This window comes from Syngnathus leptorhynchus, chromosome 10 (genome assembly GCF_054491065.1).
Source record: "Syngnathus leptorhynchus isolate UIUO chromosome 10, UIUO_Slep, whole genome shotgun sequence".
Lineage (NCBI taxonomy): Eukaryota > Metazoa > Chordata > Actinopteri > Syngnathiformes > Syngnathidae > Syngnathus > Syngnathus leptorhynchus.
In genome coordinates, this window is record NC_141204.1 from 5166585 (window position 1) to 5186210 (window position 19626).

The following is a 19626-nucleotide window of genomic DNA, read 5'->3' on the forward strand; positions in this document are numbered from 1 at the left end:
GCTTGAGAATATTCAAGAACATTACGCAACATATTATACAGCTCGTTCAAAATATTCCAGCACCACATGACAGTGGTTGTTTGACAAATTGTCATGTCTCTTTATTTTCGTTAGTCCAGTCTAACATTTGACTAATACAGTCATTAAAATGTGTGTGTGACCCAAATCCACGACGACTCTTAAATGTGTCACCCTGCTTATCTATATGTTGTCCTATTTGGCCCGTTTAGGTTTGCGCCTTCGGGCCTCTATCTTTTATTGTTCTGGTACAAATAGGTCACGAAGACGCAAGACACTCCCGATCACACACACACACACATAGTTCTGTGATTCTAAAGATACAAGGGTCATTGTGGTGCACCGCTCAAAAGCTACACAACGTGAAAATTCCCGTCGGACAGAACGCTCCTTGTGGTTAAGCTCGACCCATCTAAACTTTCACGCACAGAAGGTGGATTAGGCTCATTTACAAATGTATAGCTTTACGACGGCGCTATTAACCGACATTACGTGTGTGTTTGTGTGTGCCAGCCGATGAATAATTCAGTGGCGGCATAAGAGTTAAAATGGGCGGAAAATACACTTGTTAAGCCCTCAAAGAAGCAAACGGAACCCTCCGTCACAAAGAGGAAGGAGTGCAGACGGCTTGTTAGACGTTCCAGATGTCCTCTTAAAGAATGTATTACTCAGAGATAAAAATACATGAAAAAAATCCATTAGTGTTTTTATTATATTGAGGAAGAAAGGTGTTACCAAGACGACTGGTTGTGCCAATTTTTGTGACAGTTGGATATAAAACGTTTGGAGTTGCATACATAATTTGGAAAATGGATGGATTAAATCCAATCATATATTTTCTTTATAAAAAAAACCCAACAACCTATACATGCATAAAATTAAACCCTGACTTATCTTGTGGAATTTAAATTTATTTTTAGTTACTATATCATCTCAGCTTCCCCAAACCTTTGGTTCCTTTTTCCCTTGAATGCGCCCAGCTGAACATAAGTGAGTGTGGCAAGCCCGGTTAGTGTGTCTTTGTGCATCATTGCGTTAGACTAACAACCCCCCCCCCCCTCTTTCCACACACACATATTGAAATTCTATGGAACTTTTTGAGACTCATACCAGATGTTCCTCCCCTCATCATTTTCCTCCCTCGTCTCATTTTTCTGTCCCATTTCCTCCGTCATTCAAGCTCATTCGTCCTTTTTTTAAAAATTTCCTTCTTTCACTCTATTATTCAGTTTCCATTCCTTTCTGTGCTTCATCCCTCTGCGTTTTTACCCGCTTTGCGTTCAATATAATTTATGCTTTTATTTGTACACGGCCTTCCTCTTGCCTCCATTCACTCCTATGAGGATGGCACTCAATGACACCGCTAATACGGTGGAAGCGTCGCCTTCATTCACTATCGGGTAAAAATCTTAAGATCCGCTCCGAAGCCTCGTTGTCATTCTGCACCCTGTGCTGCTTTCATTCTTCTGCTGGGATTCCCAACCCCCTCACCCCCCAACGTCCTTAAGTCGTGACAAACTCATTTGAAACTCTCCGAGCGGTAAAGCAACAAATACGGGAATGCAAAACAGTCAGCGAGAGTACGGTGGGAGGAGGTGATTTGCACACCTTTTCATTTTAATACCTCTCGAGAACGCAGGCGGAATCTTTATTAGTATTTGTATGATTTCAATATTATTCATCATCTCTCCCCGGATTGTGTCCTCACCTCGCTTCTTCCCTTCTCACCCTCAGAGGTTTCTTTATGCCCCGAAAGCAACATTTTACTTGAAAATTTTAACCTAATCTAAAGAAAATAGCCACTTAAATCTTACAAGTGTCAGGAACTTGCTTTCAAATGCTTGGCTACTGTCAGAACAAATCAAGAAGATGACATTGTTTATGATCAAAACAACGATGCAGCAAAGTATTCAGATAATGTAATTATCCGTGATCTTCCCCGAGTGGCATTTTACAGTTTTCTATCTGCTTCGCATTCAAATTTTGCCACTTTATTGTAATTGAATTTGGAAAAAAGAGATTTTCAAGTTCAGTAACTGTTTCCGACTGTCAAAACAAATGAAGCAAGGGGGCACTTCTGTTTTTTTTTGGCCTGTGAATGCTTAAAAGGTCCTGTTCAAATTCTCCAAACTTTGCATTCACTCCGCCGTTGCATTTTCACGCAGATAATTCGATATGTGGTCGTTTGCCGTTATCGTTTTCCCCTGTGTGACATTTTAATGATTTATTTCAGTTTTAATCCAATCCAAGGTGATGGTGGCCATCGTGAAGTTTGGGAATTTCTTGAACGGCCGGTTTGTTTTGAGGCCTACTGCATTTTAACATGCTTTGCTCAATAAAAGATAATTCTGATTCACATTTTGTAAACTGGTTTAATAGAATCCTAAGAAAATAGCTGTTTAAAAGCAATTTGGCCACTTGTAGGTGTGGCTAGCACACTTTGAAACTGTTGCCTGTTTGATAGAATCTTAAAAAAAAAAAAACACTTAGCCAATTTTAGGTGTTGTTAGCACACTTGGAAACTGTTGCTGACATTACTGCCATCTTCGGTGATGCTAACTAACGCTAATAATAACACAACTAACAAAGAGCTTCCTTTTGTCATGCATTTGTTGCACTTCACCAAATCACGTGTGGCTTGCCAACATAGCTGATAGTTATTTTTACCACAAAGCGTCGAGAGTCTTGGGTGTTCAACGTCAAACAACACCTCATTTAGGCATCTAATACACGCTGGAGTTCAACCCCCTCGTGTCCTGCCTCGGGTACCATACACACAGGTCAGCATCCCTACCGCTCCTCTTTTGTCCATTTTCCTCTTCATGACCACCCCCAAATATCCCTGTATTGATCCAGCCGCCTGTGATAAGTCACAGTGATTGACGGCCACTAATTGGCTTAATCTCAGCCCCCTCCCTGGGGAGCTTGTTGTGCTGCGCCTCATCTGGATACAGCTGTCCCATTATCCCACAGCTGACACCATGACCCCCGGAAGCCTGCCAGGGGGGCTCACCAGAAATGGAGATAGTGAGGTGATGACTGAGTGAGGGAGGTTAAATACATCTAAAATGCACACACACCATTTTTCCACCTATTCTTTGTCTTTTGGGATAACACGGCGCTTTCTGATGGACTCGTTCATGCGGAAAAAGTATTAATTCTGAGGGAGATAACGCGAGAGCCTCTCAGGTACATGAGCAGCCCCCCCCAATTGCGAGTAGCGCTTTGCCTGTTGTTCACATTTTGAGGAAGACCTGCAGGAGCTTCAATGACCTATTGCAGCATTTTGAATGTGCAACACATTGAGGTTGTGTTGTCAAAATAATTCAGGTCGGGTGACTCGCTTTTGTGTTGAAATGGATATCAGTAGTTTGGCACTACTATCTCCACGTCAAGTGTCCTTGAGTGGGACAGTGAGTCAGACCTTCCCTGAAACTCATCCCAGAGCAAAGAGGAGACCCCCTCCCCCGAGGTGCCCCCTGATTAGCTTTGCTCTATTGAGGAGGCAAGGACCAGAACAGAAGGTCTCAGAAAAGGCCGATAAGCCTTTAAAGACCCCCCCCCAGCCCACCCCCACACATCAGCCTGACATCCATGGCGTCCCATTCATCCATCTAGTGACAGTGCGTTTACGGTGGCATTAGCACATGCTGACCCTGGTGGACCCTCGGAGATCCGACTCTGTGATCTACTCGCCTCCCCCGGCCTGAGCACTTTAATAGCTTGGAAGCATTTTTTATTCATTATGCTTAATGGCTTGATTGCACAGCAGAATTTGCATGGTGCAGCAAGCAAGTAAAGATATTGGGGTGGCTAATAAAACGGCATCAATAATACATGCAAACTTCTAAGGCTCCCTAATCCTTGCGTGCATTGCGGCCACTGCTGTTTTTGTCTTTAAAATAGAAAAACAATGAAAACACCAACACCTCTTAACACACTAATCTTACCTTGAAAACTTAACTTGAAACTCAAATTCAAAACCCAAACACGAATTTGAAATCCTTTCAGAACATCAACCGAAGTTTGAAATTGGAATTTACCCCAACGTGAAATCCTTAGCCTTGTTTGAACCCCAACCCAAATGAAACTGATTTCAAACCCTAACCCAGACAATGCATTTTTGAAACCTGAACCCCTTGCTTGAATCCCTACCCTTTATTTGACACCAACCCTGGCTTGAAAGCCAAACACAAGCACACATGCACATTGAAGCCAACAAGCTTTAATTTCCACTCGCTATTGATCCTCAGTAATTGTTCGTCGGGCGTTGTAGTACACGCCGGGGTCTCGACACGTGAGCATGTTTGTGTTTTTCTAATTGATCACGAATTGTCGGGAATCAACACCATGATGAGGTGCTGAGGGACGAGGCTGGTGATCACGAATACCGTTGAGGTTTCCAATTGATTAGCAGTGTCGCCTTGCATGTGTGATAACCCTGATTAGCCACGCTTGAAATTAGTCCCTCGCCGGCACCGAGACCCACCCTCAACAACCCTATTTTGTCCTTTCACTATTTTAGGACCCCTATAGTACAAACTAGAGGATACTAAGCCCACCCCCCCAACCCCCACCCTGCCCAATCCTGGTCCAGGTTAACAGAGCAACCCTTGTTGTTCCTCTGAGCTAGCATCTCGTCCCCCATCTTGAGTCTCAATAAAACTCATTCCTTTTCTGCCAAAAGCCCTCAAAGCCAATTAAGGCTTGTCTTGGCGCCACCTCCCGGAGCTTCCTTGTGTGCCTTTTGTTTTGGATTAGGGGAGGGGGTCTTTGATTGATGATGAAAAGTTTGAAACCTAGCCAAAAAAAAAAATCATTTCTATCTCGGGGGTTATACAAACCCAAAAGAAAGATCTTGGCCGGGCTTTGCGTTGCAAGCTCGTGTGTGGACCGTGAATGTTTTTCACAACCCCCACCAAGGGCGAGAGGTGTTGTTTTGATTGATTTTCAGCACGGTTACGCATATACAAGCTAAACTTGACAAAAGAGGTGGCAGAAACCGCTCAATTGTGTTCAAATCCCGATACAATTTCGAATAAACAGTTCTTTTGAGCAAATACCAACATCCCCGTCCATGGCTGAAGATATCTTACGTCAAACAATTTCCGTTGAATAGAATCCTCTACTTTCACCCACACAATTGAGTTCCCGTCAACATCGCCACCTCAACCTCTTCGTTGGCACTCATCAAACAAACCGTTGGCTTTGAACAGATCCCTTCCCGCGCGTTTGAAGGATAAACACGATCCGACAATCTTCGCAAATGAGATTTCTTCGTCGCCCTGGTGTCAAAGCGAGACACTTGTCTCTCACGGCGGTCTTTTCATCTAAAACCTGTTGACGCGCCACTCGAGGAAGACGCAAACGCGTGGGGCCAGATTATTGGTAGCGCGGCGAATAAGCCGTCTGGATGATTTCGGGAAGCCAAACAAGATGCGAGCTATACTTTAAGATCATTGCTGAACAATTTCAAGGACTTTGCTCACACACATTTTCCACTATTCATTTCAAGATATTTTTACACCCAGCACTATCCCAAAAAATACTTGGCTCTCCAAATGCCACCATCAGGATCAACATTAAAAAAAGATTCGCTGAGTAAATCCACATGTTCATATCACTGAACTTAAATATTATGATTAAAAAAATCGGCCTGAATGATGAATGAAATGTAATGCCCATAAAACAGTTTGAAATCAAACCGTTCTTTTTGATAGTGATCGTCTCTTTTCCATTCAAACGACACTGAATAGTTTCATTGAAGCCGAGAACTGTAAAAGCAACGGCAATGATGTCACAGCAATGCCAAAGATCCAAATTGTGGTCTCCTACCACCAAGCGTTTCTATTATGTTTCAATCCTCCAGGCTAAATTCTTTCTACTTGCTCTTTTCTCCGCATCCCATCCCCTCAAGTCCGCCTTACAAACCCAGCGACCTTGTTGTACCCGAACCCACTTGTGTATTCGACGTCACAATGAATATAAACACGCTTGCCAACGTGTTGTACACGGCGAGGATGCAAACACCAAATGAAAGCGGCTCGAGGCGAGCGAATGTTTCAAAACAAACGACTTCGGGAGAACCGTGCATCTCTGAACAGGCAGTAGCAAGCAATTACAACAATTGTTAATAGTATTGATGCAGTGAACGCTTTGCCTTTTTCGCATGGGAACATTAATAGAATAAATCTGAAACTATTTACGGGAGCCCTAACCGGAAAAGCGAAGGACAAAAAAAAGAAATTGAATGATACTTCTAAAAATGTCCATAATTGCCCACACCCTATACCTAATGCAATGTCCAATGAATGTCCTGGTCGTTGTACAGGGAGTCAACATTCACTGCAATGGTCAGCGCAGTCAGAGAAAGCCAATAAGATGTACATTTTATATACATATAAAAAAATACCGGCCTATGGGAGCACAGAATAAAAAGAAATAGAAAATAAGCCGTCCCCCCAAAAAAGTGAAATTAATACAGCGCGGCAAAGTATCAGCAGTCCCATTCAATCATATGATGACATTATAAGTGTCGGAGGGGGAAGTGGAGTGGAAAAAGGAATGGTGAGGGAAGATGCATTGTGGGAGTTATTGATAACAGAGGACTGAGGCGACTAAAAAGCAACAACATTGAGGGAGCCTATTATAGCGGAGAGGTCAAGCGTGCAGTATTGCCCTGTCTTGTAGAAAAGAAAACAGGCCTTTGTGTGTGTGTGTGTGTGTGTGTGTGTGTGTGTGTGTGTGTGTGTGTGTGTGTGTGTGCGTGTGTGCGTGTGTGCGTGTATATGTGTGTATATGTGTGTATATGTGTGTGTGTGTCTGCTACGCTCTCATTTTGTCAGCACGTCGATCAAAATCTTTTATCGTGTAAATGCTGAGAGATGATGAGCCTTCATACGCTTCAAGTCCACCGTCATCAAAACAAAATCAGTTGTGTTTTGTTCCTTTCTGTTGTACTTAATAGCGGCAGAATTGCTCACAGGGTTTGAGCACCAATCAAAAGATAGAATATGTTTTTCTTTGTGACATCTGCCCTATTACTTTTCTGAGTGAAAGCCGAGAATTTTAGGGCGAGAAGGTCGAAGGCAATGAAGCCATCCAATGGGATTGCGCTAATAGTCATGACGTCCTCATTCCGCTTTCAGCCACTAGGGTGTGTGTTGGTCACGGTGAATTTGATTTCTTGTCGCGCAATTACAGGACGCGAATAAAAATCGATTGTCCTTTTTTTTTTATCATACCTACAAGTGATGCCATCTTTTTAATCAGGATTGTGCTATTATTTGTCTTTGTCCCGAAATTTAGCGTTTTTGTATCTATTGATGTCGGTATCTATGGTCATTATCTATATTGTCCATTTTCTTGCGCTTAACTGGGTTCATATCAAACTTATTTAAAGAATCTACATCGTCATTTTGACGACTGTGCGAATATTATTCAGAACAATTTGATTTTACCAAAGTATTCACCCCCTCCTGTTGATGAAAATGGTACTGTCCCATCTTTTTTAATTATTTGCTGCCCACCACAGTTATGTTACTGAGTTATTCATCTTGATTTGAGCCATATTTGGACACTGCACCACCCCGCCTAGAATACATAATGGTACAGTCCAGCCTTGAAATCACATGTTTGGACAACAAGCATTGCGTATCAATGTGGAATAGGTGAAGGTTATCGGAAAACATCTTGGTCAGGTTCACGATGTCAAAGCATGACTGTGTGTGGGCTACCAGCTACACACATTGCCTGCGAAAAGGTCTCACACACACACACACACACACACACACACACACACACACACACACACACACACACACACACACACACACACACACACACACACACACACACACACACACACACGCACACCTACACGCACGTATTGCACCTGACGAACTTAACCAGCACGAACACATACGTGTAGGAAAAAGTGTTACATCAGCACGACGGAGCAGCTGTAATTAACATAACCACATTAGTTATGCTAATGTGTGAACGTGTGTGTGTAAGTGGATATGTGTCAACATTGAAGCTATTTGATTATTGATTACCAATGAATCCCAAAGTGTGATGTTTTTTTTTTTTCTTAATCACAATATCATTGCGGTGATAAATTAGCAGACGTCTGAAAGAGAATCAGAGTAGAAGACAGCTGTAAATGGCACGCATGCACACGCACGCACACACATACACACACATTGTGTTAATTATTATCCGTAATAATGAGACACAAACGTCTCATTAAATCTCTCCTTGACCTGGCGCACCACAAAGTCTTTCTTTTCCCGTCTTTTCCCGCTGTCGTCTTGCTTAACTCCGACGCAAAGGAGAGAGGATCCTTTCAGCTGTGAATTATTAATTAGCATTCAAGTTGGCCTCCGAATTTTCTCTGACCCACATCGCAATGAGAAGAGAATAGGAGGAGCCCCCCCCCCCCCCCCCCCCCTCGTGCCTGAAATGCATATGCGAAGTTCCATTCAGGTAGAAATATGGGAGGTATTTTGGAAAAGTTATTTAAAAAAAACAAACATTTGTATTACTTGGGTCTCTAGAGTGGCTGCCCACCCATTAAATATGTTTGGCATTGTTAAATTAGCCAGTGGTGGCTTTGAGCAAGCACCATTCATTTGCAGTCTGGACAAGGAGGAACGACAGTTTGCTGCTCTGGAGGGAGTCTCGTATTGTCAGGATCCGCTACACTAATTGACAAAGTGTAATTGGATGACTTACTGATGAAGTTCTACCTGCAAGAGTGAAAATACAACCCAGTCTTTATTGGCAGTCCTTCTATTGGCCAGTAGTGGATTTGCACATGCACCGTCCATTTGCAGTCTGTTTGTGGCTAATGGCTTTTTTTAATAGTCTCAAGATGAGTTGGGAAAATTCACCAAGTTAGCAACAGTGAGTCGCCGTCACTTCATTGCAACATCCTCCTCTATCCCGTCGTTAATAAAAGCTGATCTGTGATTGCATGTGACGGAACTGCCCCTTCCAAACCTCATAATTTCAAGCAGAGAGTGACAAGTGAATGTTAAATGTGACTATATATATATATATATATATATATATATATATATATATATATATATATATATATATATATATATATATATATATATTCCACCTCCACATATTCTGACTATCATGAGACCTCACCAATCACCTGACACAGTAAACAAATTACTCCAGATTACACGCATGCATGAAAACATGCAAACTCTTAGTTTCGCATCAAACACATACACGCACGGTCGTGCCGCGATTAATAGGTCTCTATCGGGCGTAATCAATTCTCATTCTAATCCGTTCGATGAGGCCGTCAACACCGCACTCTGATCGTCAATATCTGAACGAATGACCTCGCTCGTTAATCCCGAATTAGCATCGATCCCGTTCGTGCCGGGCAATGAGTCTCGAACAACAAACGTGCCGTAATGGAAATGGACCGCAAGGGATTAAATTGGGTTTTTGGGTTGAGTGAAGCAGCATTTGGCTCATTACCCAGGATTACTCTTGTACATACTAAAGAATTGTTAATAATCAGGCAATATGTTCGCAAGCAAAATCATTGTAGTGCATTCTGTACAGTTTCTGCAGTCGTGTAAAATTTCGAGGGCTAAAACGACCAAAGACTGATTTTCGTTTTTCATTATATACAGTAGAAATATCGTTTTAGCTCAAACACAGCAGAAAACTGTGGCTACTGCATTTCCTCACAAATTTTGGCACTTCATCAAATGAAACAACCGTCTTTGGTCACAGAACATATTAAACTTGTAAATCAAGGTTCCACTTTCATTTTCTTGCGAATGGGTCACAGAGTTCAGATCAGAACCACATCAGACTAAAAGGAGGAAGCGGGTCACCAATCAGAGAAAAAGAAGAGTTCACAGATGTTGATGACACCCGCCCCGAGCTTTGTGATGCGTGGCAGATGTTTGACTTCTGTGGAGCGGCAAGTTGTCTAACAAACTTGTTGCCGCTTCCACCATGTGCCAAGGCGGGAGCAGCCGGACGACTTGAAGGGACCGGTCATGGCCTTTGATGCGGGAAATTCTTCTTCATCTGTGCTAATTGATGTCAGATGATGCCATGCTGCATAGCCGTCCCGTTGTTGCAGTAGCAGAGGTTTCTAGACAGGGGGTGCATTTCCTGCCTCAAGATAAACTAATGAAAAAAGAAATTTGCCCTGAGCAATATGGCCGCCATTCCGAAATAAGGGAACTAAGCAATTAAAGTGGCAGATACAGTATTTATTTATATATATATATATATATATATATATATATATACATATATACACACACACACACACACACACACACACACACACACACACACACACACACACACACACACACACACACACACACACACACACACACACACACACACACAACATTGCTATCTTGTAGACCCCAGATCAGCTACTTAAGTGGTGGACCAATCTTTGGTCTCGTGTTGAGCCTCATTAAACTGCTCTTAAAGCAACACGATGGAGCAATTTGACCTTTAAGTAACAGTGAGATATTACATTTGCTTGAAGATGTAAGAATAGTATATCCTTGCTATCTCGTGGATCAGCCACAATTCGGCCAATTTGTAAGTAAAGTAGCAATATGCAATCATTTCTTTTTGTTCAAATCAGTTTAATGCTATCTGAGATTGCATTAAGGGGAAGAAAACGCAAGATGTTAGCAATAGCATCATTTGGCCCTTCCATTTTCCTTAGTCATTTGAGCGCTAGCAAAATTGATTGATTGAAAGTATTTTTCTGAGCTTCTTTGTGAATATCAAACACCTGAATGGACTTTTCAGTTTGAGCAGACAATGAATTCACTGTTGGGTAACTTCAGTCGAAGAGCGGCAACTAAAAGGATTTGAGGTGAAAAAACACTAATTACACGCGCTTGACATTCAATCCGCCCGAGACGGCAGATTACGGTTATAATCCCATCATCGGCATCAACGCGGGATGTTATTACACATCGACACGGGATGTCACATGAAAGATTAACGTCAACGTAGGGCGGAGAGACAAAACCCTGCTAGCCACTCGACTTGTTGAGATATGAAGGTGCCAACTATGTGTACAAAAAAGTTCTAAAATCAAGTAGCATCAGAAGTTGAAAAAAAACTACATCCACTCGCAATACAGTTCTGTCAAGGTTTCGACTTTGGTGCCATTGTGGCTTTTCTTTTGTGGCGGAAAGTACAACAAGTGGTTCTAAGCGTGTACAAAAAGAATCGTAGAAACAAGCCGTACGTTAACGCTGAGTCAGAAAAAGCTGCAAGTGGAGTTAAACAAAACATCACTGAGACAAAATGGTAGCAGTGTAACACCCCCACCCCACTTCCCCGCCGCGCCCCTCCTATCCCCAGTCAGTCTGGGAGGTAACAGAAGCCACTCACAGGCCGACATACTTATCCAGACAGACTAGACTTGTGTGAGATTGAATCGGTTGTCCCAGGGGAGAGAGCAACGAGCTCTCCATCTACCAAGAGCGGCCCTTGGGGAAAGATGAAGAGCGAGGGTGTGTGGGGGGGGTCACAAGGGGGGGAGATGGAAGACAAAAAAGAGCGAAGGGCATTCGCCGCCACTGCTGCAGCGAAGCCCGACAGCTCCCTCTGTTGCTACTCGCGGAATGACGCCTTCGTTTTCATTCATCTTCTTTTTCTACTCCTTAGCAGCTGGCGCTTAATGAAATATAAATACCACAATTACAGCGTCGTAAATTAATACCCCCCCACCCCCTCCCGCGAGAACCTCAAGAGCTTCACTTGCGCTCTTTCAACTCATTCCAAACGTGTCGGAGAATCTTTGAAAGATTCCAAAGAGTCCCTTGCCAAAGCCCTCTAAGAGCATTGAGGGGGCTGTCTAATTACTGGAATACTGAATACATTACTGTTACTTTTAAAATCAATAGGTAGCTATTACAGTGACACTTAGCCATTGTGCTGCATTCAGGAACCAGCCTGGCGTTCCTCAAACTCTTTGGAACGTTCGTATTGAAGAACTATAAGAATCGTTTTCCAGAAATTTCACCCTTGTGCAGTTTTTATTCAAGATGCAACAAGATCATTCTGCATTGCTGCAGAAAGAGATAGAACTGCCTGGGAGAAGTCACCACCCTTGCTTCCACTCTGCATTTTCTTCCGAGCTACTAACTATCCTGTCAGGAGAATTAATCATCAAACTAAATGGGAAAAAAAAAAAAAGCAAAATCTTTAAAGTGGCGGCAAGAGTGATGCAATATGGTGACTGCTTTGGAACTTTGACAACCACTAGTAAAAGAGCTGCTGATGAGCGACCATAAATAGGCAAACTTTGTCCACATCACTAAGCTACAACAGTAAAGAAAAAAAATGATATAACCACATTTTAGGACAAGATCACTAATTCCTCACAGCCTTTACTTTTTTTTATTTTTTTTTATTTGCTAAACCAAACCACAAGAGCAGTCCGCAAGGAGAGGATTGTTTGGAAGAAAGGAACCACTGCTCATCCAATAAGCTCTGTCTCTCCATTTTTCTTCATTCCTACAAATCTCAGGTAGAACTGAACTGTTACGAGCCAAGCGGTGACGATAGGTGTGTGCACCGGCTCGAGGGACCACCGGCAAGGAAAAATAAAAGTTGCACGTCGCAGTCACGCGCAAACGCACTCTAGAGTGCCACACTGTACCGCAACTGTTACAACAATTAAAATGAGAAATAATGACATCCACGCACGTACAATCACACCCCGCGTGTGTCCTGATTCAGAAACGCGTGCGTCAAATCATAAGTGCGTGCGCAAATCCACCCGTTTTGCGCAACGGTCTGTATCCAAACGTGCACCGGGGGGGAGCTTTTCAATCTCGAGCCTCTCATGTGCGGTGCTGAGGAAGGCAAATCACACGTTCCTCTTACCTCTGTGAGTCCGTGCGCGTCCCAAGCAAGAGAGATCAAAAAAAAAAAATCCTTCACAGCCAAGAAATAAAACATCCGCAGCTTGGTGGTCCAGTCCAGTTCGGATCAATCCCTCTTATTTATTTAGTTTTTATCCACGGAATGATTGATAAGGTAGACAAGGGGGGTCTTTCTGGTGTTCTCAATGAGAGTGGGGTAGATGTCACTGCGACTGGAGCATCCTTCTCGCTCTCCTCCTCCTCCTCCTCTTGCGAAGTGTAGAGCCGCTCTGAGTGCGCCCGTCCTCTCTTTGCGAGTCTCGGACGAGATGTGAGGGAAGAGAGAGAGGGAGAGAGAGAGAGAGGATGGGAGGGGAGGGCAGTAACCACAGTAGCGCTCGCATTCTCTCAGTGCGCTTGTAAGGGATCCCCCCACATACAAATTTAGTCATGTTTATAGTTTAATATATACAAATGTATTTATTTATATGCATTCAACTTTTGGTTGTTACATTTTTGGGCAGGAAGGGGGGGGGGGGGATGCAACAGTTGCTGTTCTCCTATCATTGGTCTCGTGCATAGAGCCAATAGTAGGAGTGGGCGGGACCCCATCGGGAGACCCTGCTGTCCGAGGGAGGCGATAGGCTGACGATTTCAAATGTCTCCAGGCAATGAAGAGCGTCAGAAAGGGGGACTCGAGATGACTGTTTGATTGCTTTCTTGGATTATTTCTCGGTGGACTACAAATAGGAAAATTTCAGGTTAAGCGGTCCTTCTCTATGAATCAAAGCTAGATGCAGAACATTTTTTTCTCAACGTTTTGCTCTATTTATCCTGTAGTTGACTCTGTGCCAACAATTAAAAAAAAAAATAATAATCATTTAGTGATTGTAATAATAGATGGAGGGGGATACATTGCCATAATGACATTCAGCAAGACATTATTAGTTTGGAGGCTGAATGACATAATTAAATTAAAATAAAGGGCATGTTGTCAAATGTAATTACGGGGACTCTCTTAACCACTGGCGGCAATTTTTTCCAAGAGTGTGAGATGCAAACCAATTCTAAACTGCATCTTTTCACACATCTTGTTGATTTCTTGTATGGCCAAACTTAGTTGAAGCAGTACATATGTGCTCGTTTGTCATTTCCAATTAGCTCATATATGACATCATCACAAATACACAAATTGTGTAACCAACTTGCAAACGTGAACGTATCCCTCTGTGCACATAAGGCACTTGTTACTTGTTTGTGTCAGTGCAACATGTCAACATGCCCCAAGGGATTTGTAAATTATTAGCACCCAGCACCAGTGTGTCTGGTTAACATGAAATCCAGCAAGTAGGATTAAAAAAAAAAAAAAAAAGTTTTGATTTGAGGTGCTGGTTTTGAGGGATGTTTCCTATCTGAACTCTTCCTTCTAGTGAAGCATCAACGTTCCCCACTCAAAGTAGTTGATAGCTGAGCGCCGCTTGCTTTCAAAGGACTCGCCAACTGTGTTTGAGAGCAGGGAAAATGGCTTTATTTTTCATTACTTTCAAGCCTCATTTTATATATGAGGTGACTTTTATAATATTGAACACAAAACGGACCCAATGTAAACTATATTTTCGAATTCCAAATTGTATGAAACCCAGAAGTAGTCAGTTGTTTTCACTTGCGTGTCAACGAACGTCTCCAGTTTCCATTCTTGCTTGTGCTCGTCGTAAATCCTCTGCATTTGTTCCCGTTTGCAGACTTTGTCATCTTTATTCTTTTTTTTTTTTTTTGCGAACAGTACAGATGGAGACAATCTATGCACAATCTTCCGCTTCAACATTTTCTGATGTTTAAATTTGGCTAATGTCGTCGAATGAAAAACACACGTGTGCATGTGTGTGTTTTTTGGCTTCTGTATGTGTATATGTGTGTGTGTTGCTGGAGGCCGCCCCGGTGATTACATGGGGGATTACGGAGCGGCCTTTTAAGGGCCAGCTTGTTTGTTTTCACTTGAGCCTGAAGGATAGCAGGGGCTTTGAGGGGATCACACAAGCGGGCTATATGTTTTAATTTACTCCTCCCTTTGTCCGCCTTCTCCCGGTCTTACTCTTTCTATGTAACTCCTCGTTCTCCTCCCCGCTGTGTTGGTTTAATAGAGGGCAGCAGTGACCAATCAGCAGGCTGGGATTATCGCACAGTTGGCCATAATTGAATCTTAGCTGTCGGCACGGGAACTGAGCAGGGGGATATTGGGGCTGCCCGGGAACATCTTAGAGGGATGTGAGGTTTATTTTTTTTACTTTTGTTGTTATTGTTGTTGTTTTTAATGACAAGAGACATATTCCACTATCTCGCCAGGTTTTGACCTCAAGCCCGCACACATAGCCTTCATAAAACTTTTATTTAATAAAGCCTTATGAAGGTAATAACGTTTATGGCTTTGCCCTTCATAACATCAGGATGCAACGATAAAAGTGTAATCGTCAGTCTGGTTCATCAGTCTCGTCAACACAACGCCGCAACTCACCACATGGTCGCAACTCGTCAAGCAATAATGCTGCACCTTTATGACTCAATCTAGACTCTATACTAATATATAACATGAGTTTATTTATCTGACTCCAAGGTAATGTTTGTAACAACCAATTAAAAAAAAATGCTCCAGTGTAGAAAATAACAGAACAACTAACTATAGCCAAAAAAAGAGCCAGCCCTCCAGCTAAAAAAAACAACCTAGCAATCACACAAAAAGAAACCCAATCAACCAACAACCCCCCCCTAAAAAAAACACCAGCCACAAAAACAAACAAACATCTTTTGAGTAGAATTTTAAGGAAAAAATGAATTAACATAAAATAGGGAATAAGTGAAGCGTTGTTAATGCTCCTTGGGTGAACTATATTTAGACGAATGTGTTCCTTCCCAAACCATGTCATATCAACTGCAAACATCTGAAAAATAGTTTTGAGAGGGAAGAAAAATAAACTGAATCCATTTTAGAGTAAAGCAGTAACACACACCAAAGAAAATCCAAATGCACTTTACATTACACTTGCATTTCCCCTCAGGCTCCATTTAAACATTCTCTGATTGGGTTTGTCTGTGCTAATGGGCCTCATAAGACATCTCCTCGCCTCAAATGAGAAGGGAAAAGGTCAACGCAAAGTTGGCAAATAAATAAGAAAACAACACGGCTAAATCAAAAAGAGAGAGAGAGTGAACGAGTCCAAATGGGCAAAGACGGCCAATGGAAAGCGAGCCTTGCATAGAAGCTGCCTTGTGTGCGAGTTGGCGAAGAGGAGCGGCGCTGCATAGCAATGGCCTCATGCTTTAATCAGCCGCCCTGCATGCGCTAAACATGGGCCGCCCCCCCTTCCCTCCTCCACCACCACCACTCCGGACTCATTTAATCAGAGCCTCGGCTCGTCTGCATGCATCAGCGTTGCACAAAGAGCAACAGCGTGTGAATGGAAGAATGGAAAAAGGAGCCTCCGAGACAAACACACCGGGAGAAAGAGAAAATAGACTTCTGCTCTCCTCGTACAGAAAGAGGAAGGTGACACTTTTTTTAAGAGGCGACACGGTTGATTTGTGTGAGCTTGCACGTTTAATAAACACTCAAGGGAAGATTCAGGTTGGCTTGAATAAAATAGTACGACAATAGGATACCTCTGCCAAAGGAGAAGTGTTATAGTACATTTGAATGTGTTTATTTTCTTGTTGTTACTTAATTGGCTCTTTGTCTCCAGGAGAAGAATGTGAGGATTTTTTTCAATAGGGTGCCACTTTTTTAATTCTTTGCAAAAAAAATGTCAGCTCATCAAGAGTGGGAAGTAATGAACTAAAAATACTTGATTACTAAAATTGCTAACAGTGGAGCTTCGGTTTTCATAAATAATCAGTCCCAGAAAACTGGATTTAAAATGAGTCAAACAAAATCCAAAGCAATATTTTACATAGGGATTCATGTCAATCAAATTAATCTGTTCTAACAGAATAAGTCTATACAAATAAATACATTTTATTTTCTTCAGCGTTACATTCAATATCTGTGTTTGAAATATAAATGACCAATAAAGTGGCTAAATGAAGATTTAACCTCAATTTGATGTTTATTGAAGACTATTAATGGGTTTCTTGTCTATAAATCCTGTCAAAGGTCAAAACACACATATATGATTGCAGTTTCCACACTTTAATATGTGATCCAAGAAAGTGTGTTGAAACCATTTCATTGTTCTGTCTGTGTACTTTTATTTTGACCTTCAGGAGGATGCGTGACATTGACGATGCTTGAGTGTTTGCCAAGCAGGCAGGGAAGATTATTGCCTTGAGCTGTAAATAAAAGCTTGCATTGTGGAATAAGCCTTGCCTATTTGTTGAACCCTTTGAAAACAACTTACGAAATGCTTTGTATGAACAAGCAAAGATTTCTGGAAAATGAGTTTAAAAAAAGTGTAAACTGGAACAAAATTTACAATTTACTTATTCACTCTGAGCTCATTCAATCATTAACGCACATCTCACTCACTCATTCGTTCACAACTAACTCCCTCAAAAGTCAATAACGAAGCCACTTGCTCACTCTTTTACTCACTCCGGCCTTCCGCTTCCATTTGTTCCAACGAGAACGCTGCGACGGCCGCTAGCACGCCACACTGCGTGCTTTGAATCACAACTAACAGCTTTCTGTTTATGGTAAACTTTTCCTGTGTTTTTCCTCTTTGTTGTTGTTTTTCTTTCTCGCTCAGAAAGTGCACAGTAGTGTTAGGGAGTTGTCACTGCTGCGCTTGAATAATCCTCGGTTGAGGCCAATTAAATATTCGCAGTCAATGGGGCACCAAAGTGTTATTTTGCCTCGGATGTGGGTGCTGCTGTTTAGTTTACTCGCCTCACTTTCCCCTCAATTGTTCCATTACGTGAACAAAGCTTCTCTGCGGGAGGAAACATTTCCCCGCCACGCGTTTTTCCCCCCCTCTTCTGCCTACAGGTGTAAAATGATTTTACGACAAACCGCAGATTGGTGCTGAAGGTGCCGATCCCTGCCGATGCGCCGTAGCTCGGCAGGGCTTTGAAGCAGTCACATGGATTCTTATTTTATTTCGTCCAGTATTTTGCATACGCTTGAACCCATGTGGGCTTTTTGTAATGTCTGCTGCAATGAAGAAAAACAAGTTTCAAATTTATGCTAATGTGAATCTTGCGTCCAATGCTAATGTGGGACTTTTGATTATTATTTTGTTTCAAACAGCATTGCGGCAAGTCTTCTGTCTTTGTGCCTTACATGAATTAACAACCGGTTGCTAAAAGAACTAGCATAATGCTACTGCGGGATAAATTAATGCTGTTAGCGTGCTGCAGCCTATCCCAGCGGTCATCGAGCAGTAGGCGGGGGACATCCTGAACCATCCGCACTCGCACTCACACCTAGAGGCAATTTGGAGTGCTCAATCGGCCTACCAAGCATGTTTTTGGGGTGTGGGAGGAAAACGGAGTGCCCGGAGGAAACCCACGCGGGCCCGTGGAGAACATGCAAACTCCACACAGGGAGGGTCGGAGGTTGAATCGAACCGAGACCCCCCTAACTGTGAGGCGGACGTGCGAACCAGTCGGCCACTGAGCCGCCCCTGTTTTAAATTCAATTCTGGAAACATTGTGGCATCCGAAATTGTCCCACCATCGTGCTTATGTAAACTCTCAACTAAGTCATTCACTCGCTCACTGGCAATACTAAATGACAACGTCACCCATTCACTCAGAATTTTCTCATTCAGACTCACAATTCACTACCAACTTATCCCATTGGAACAGAATCCACTGCTGTGTCCAAATAGTCTCTTCAGGAATTTTGCGGTCCCCATTTGGGGCCGCACGTCTTCATGATTGCCTCCATGACAACAAGCTCAAAAGCGATCTGAGCTGTGAGCCGCAGGCTTCAATTAACTCGCCGCCCGTCAATGAATCCAAACTTGACGCAATTGTCAGCCGTCGCACCCCCGCATCTCTCGGCGGGCTTCCTCTGAGGTGTGTTTTCCTTCACCGACAGAGGCTCGGAGGGAAAAGGGCTTTTGTTTACATTGAGATTTCCAATCCTTTTTGAAAACAAGCACGGATAATTAAAGATTTAATCCATTTTTTGCTCATGTAAACACGCAATCACTTTGGAAGCAAACATTTAAACATTTACGCTCGTGTTGTTTTTGTAGCAAGGTGCTAAATATGCCGACTCGAAAACATCCGTTGACATCATCAGTTCAATGTTGATGGTTAATGTGTTTTCTTGAACTGGAAAGCAGCCCGCACATTCGTTATTTACTCGGCATCACTCATCTCAGCGGGGCTTCTCTGCTCGTCCATCTCCCGCCGTTATCTTATCGCTGACTGCTGACTGAGTGCACATGTCTGAGTAAGGCGGCGATAAGAAGATGTGACGGAGGAAATGCAGACTCGCTTTTCAGCGAACACTCCCCGTCTGGCCTTTGCTGATGTTTAACATTTATTTTGTTGTTTTTGTCTGTTAGGTGAAGAGATGTAAAGTTCAACAGATGACCTTGCTTCGCAACATTCAAAAGGTAGAGACATTTCCCATTCGTATTTCCCAGTTATAAGGTCAGACTCTAAATAAAATATGAACAAAGTTCACATGTTTAAATACAAGGACACCCCTAAATGTAAACAATTGTGTCCCCAATTATCCCCAGACACCATTTTCATCAACTAACACGGA

The 19626-nt window shown here is 42.7% G+C and overlaps 1 protein-coding gene and 1 long non-coding RNA gene across 2 annotated transcripts in view; one reads left to right on the plus strand and one right to left on the minus strand.

The window, feature by feature from the left end:
• Window positions 1-13186, minus strand: part of cdh11 (cadherin 11, type 2, OB-cadherin (osteoblast)) — a 46913-nt gene extending 33727 nt beyond the window's left edge. Inside the window, exon 1 of the mRNA XM_085922291.1 lies at window positions 12937-13186. The gene's annotated coding sequence lies outside the window, so the exon portion shown is untranslated. The remainder of the gene's footprint in view (window positions 1-12936) is intronic.
• Window positions 13187-19430: 6244 nt separating this feature from the next.
• Window positions 19431-19626, plus strand: part of LOC147050087 (uncharacterized) — a 50237-nt gene continuing 50041 nt past the window's right edge. The window contains exon 1 of the long non-coding RNA XR_015067428.1: window positions 19431-19471. This is a non-coding gene — a long non-coding RNA (uncharacterized LOC147050087). The remainder of the gene's footprint in view (window positions 19472-19626) is intronic.